Source organism: Papaver somniferum, chromosome 1 (assembly GCF_003573695.1).
Source record: "Papaver somniferum cultivar HN1 chromosome 1, ASM357369v1, whole genome shotgun sequence".
NCBI classification, from domain to species: Eukaryota; Viridiplantae; Streptophyta; class Magnoliopsida; order Ranunculales; family Papaveraceae; genus Papaver; species Papaver somniferum.
In genome coordinates this window covers 7,305,748-7,308,721 of record NC_039358.1, presented here as the reverse complement: position 1 = coordinate 7,308,721, position 2,974 = coordinate 7,305,748, and positions in this window count along the sequence as shown.

The window sequence follows — 2,974 nt, the reverse complement described above, 5'->3', positions numbered from 1 at the left end:
TTTCAACACGTAATTTAGCATTTGATCGGCATAATTTATCATTTGCTCGGCTTCTTGCCCAAATTATAAAATTGCGTGCTCATTTCCCTGATTATTCTATCAAGTCCATTCGGCTTGATGGTGCAGCGGAGTTTTCTTCAAAGGCATTTGACGCATATTATATGTCGTTAGGCATTCAGGTTGAGAACCCTGTTTCTCATATGCATACACAGAATGGTTTAGCAGAATCATTCATTAAGCACTTGAAACTCATTGCCAGACCTATGCTTATGAAAACTCAACTCCATGTTTCAGCTTGGGGACATGCTATTTTGCACGCTGCTGCACTGGTACGTTATCGACCTTGTGCGAATAATAAGTATTCCCCTTTACAACATGTGTTAGGTTACCCACAAGACATATCTCATTTTCGTATTTTTGGTTGTGTTGTTTATGTCCCTATTGCACCACCACAACGCACCAAGTTTGGACCAAAACGTCGACTTGAGATATATGTTGGATTTGACTTTCCATAGATAATCCGATATCTTAAGCCATTAACAGGGATGTTTTTACGACAAGATTTGAAAATTGTCATTTTGATGAGACAGTCTTCCCGCCGTTAAGGGGAAAAAGTCTACCGCCCGAGGAACGGCGTGAATTATCCTGGTATACACCAGAACTATCTCATCTTGATGTATGCACAAGTCAGTGTGAAACTGAAGTGAAAAATATTTTACATCTTCAAAATATTGCAAATCAAATGCCTGATGCATTTACAGATACAACAAAAATAATGAAAGTAGATGTACCAGCTAAAAATGCTCTATCACGCATCGATGTTCTCGTGGGACAATATGTGGATGTGGCAGCAAAAAAGTCGTCTGAGGTACGTCGTAAGCGTGGATGACCAGTTGGATCAAAGGATTCTGTCCCTCGAAAGAGGAAAATCCAATCTCAATTATTGACTAATAGTGCTCTTGAGGAGACTATTAAAGAAGGATCCACACTCTCTGAAAATAGATCTCCTGAAAAGGAGAATGTCTCGATGGAGACAATGGAACCTCAAAATGAGGAAACCTCTATTAATTATGCATGCAATAGAGAAGTTTGGGATCGAAGTACGATGATTGTTGACGACATATTTTTATTTACAGTAGCTACTGACATTGCCTTGGATAATGATGGTTTTGAACCACACTCTACAGAGGAATGTCGTCAAAGGGAAGATTGGACGAAATGGAAAAAGGCAATCCAAGTAGAATTACTTTCTCTCACTAAGCGCAATGTTTTTGGTACTACAGTCCGAACACTAGATAATGTAAGCCCGGTTGGCTGTAAATGGGTGTTTGTGCGCAAGCGAAATGAGAAAAATGAAATAGTTCGCTATAAAGCGCGACTTGTGGCACAAGGTTTCTCACAGAGGACAGGGATTGATTACGAGGAAACATATTCACCTGTTATGGATGCAATTACCTTTAGGTATTTGATTAGTCTGGTAATCCATGAAGGACTCAGCATGCATCTAATGGACGTGGTTACTGCATATCTGTATGGAAAACTGGAACATATATCTATATGAAAATCCCTGAAGGTTTTCATGTGCCAACAGATAAACCATGTCATATGTATTCGCTTAAATTAAATCGAGCCTTATATGGTTTGAAACAATCTGGACGAATGTGTTATAATCGTATGAGTGAATACTTGTTAAGTCAGGGTTATGTGAACAATCCTATATTCCCATATATTTTCATTAAAAAGGCAAACACTGGGTTTGCTATAATTGTTGTATATGTAGATGACAACAATCTTATTGGAACTCCTGATGAACTCTCCAAAGCACAAAAATGCTTAAAGAAGGACTTCGAGATGAAAGATCTCGGTAAAACAAAGTTTTGTCTTGGTCTACAACTTGAGCATTATGAGAGTGGCATCCTTGTCCATCAACCAGCGTATACAGAAAAACTTCTCAAACGCTTTAATATGGATAAATCGTATCCCCTTAGCACTCTGATGGTTGTAAGATCTGTTGATCCCAACAGAGATCCATTTCGCCCCAGAGAGGAAGGCGAAGCACTCCTTGTCCAAGAAATACCATATTTGAGTGCCATAGGTGGATTATTGTATTTAGCTCATTGCACTAGACCGGACATTTCTTTTGCAGTAAATCTCTGCGCCAAAAAGAGACATTGGCCTGGAATAAAACACATTTTCCGCTATCTGCGTGGCACTATGGACATGGGACTGTTCTACTCAAAGGAATCAGAGAACTGCTCGAGGATTAAGGGTAACACAGATGCCGGTTATCTTTCAGACCCCTACAAAGCAATCTCTCAAACAGGGTACGTCTTTACAAGCGGCAGAACGACATTTTCATGGCGATCTTGTAAGAAGAGCATGCCAGCTACCTCCTCCCACCATTCTGAAATAATTGCTCTACATGAGACAAGTCAAGAATGTGTGTGGATGCAATCATTAGTCGAGCATATCAGAAGCTCTTGTGGTCTACCGTCCATAATTTGTGAAGACAATTCAGCTTGCATAGCACAAATTAAAGAGGGCTACATCAAAGGTGATAGGATAAAGAATATTTCGCCAAAACTATTTTATGCTCACCACCCCCAGAAGAACAACGAGATTGAGATCCAGAAGATACAATATTGTGAAAATTATGTTGATCCGTTCACCAAGTCATTATCGACAACTCTCTTCCGGAAGCTGGTTTATGGAATTGGAATGCGCCACATATATAAGCAGACAAATTGACTGAGATCTTGTTGAGGGGGAGATTTTTGACTATAACGCGCTGTAATCTTTTTCCTTAATCAAGGTTTTATCCCACTGGATTTTCCTTGTCAAGGTTTTAACGAGGCAGCATATGCGTGTCCAACACTATTCTAACATTTTGTTATACTCTTTTTCTTTGTCCGGGTTTTATCCCATTGAGTTTTACCGACGAGGTTTTAACGAGACAACGGTCTTAGAAATGGTG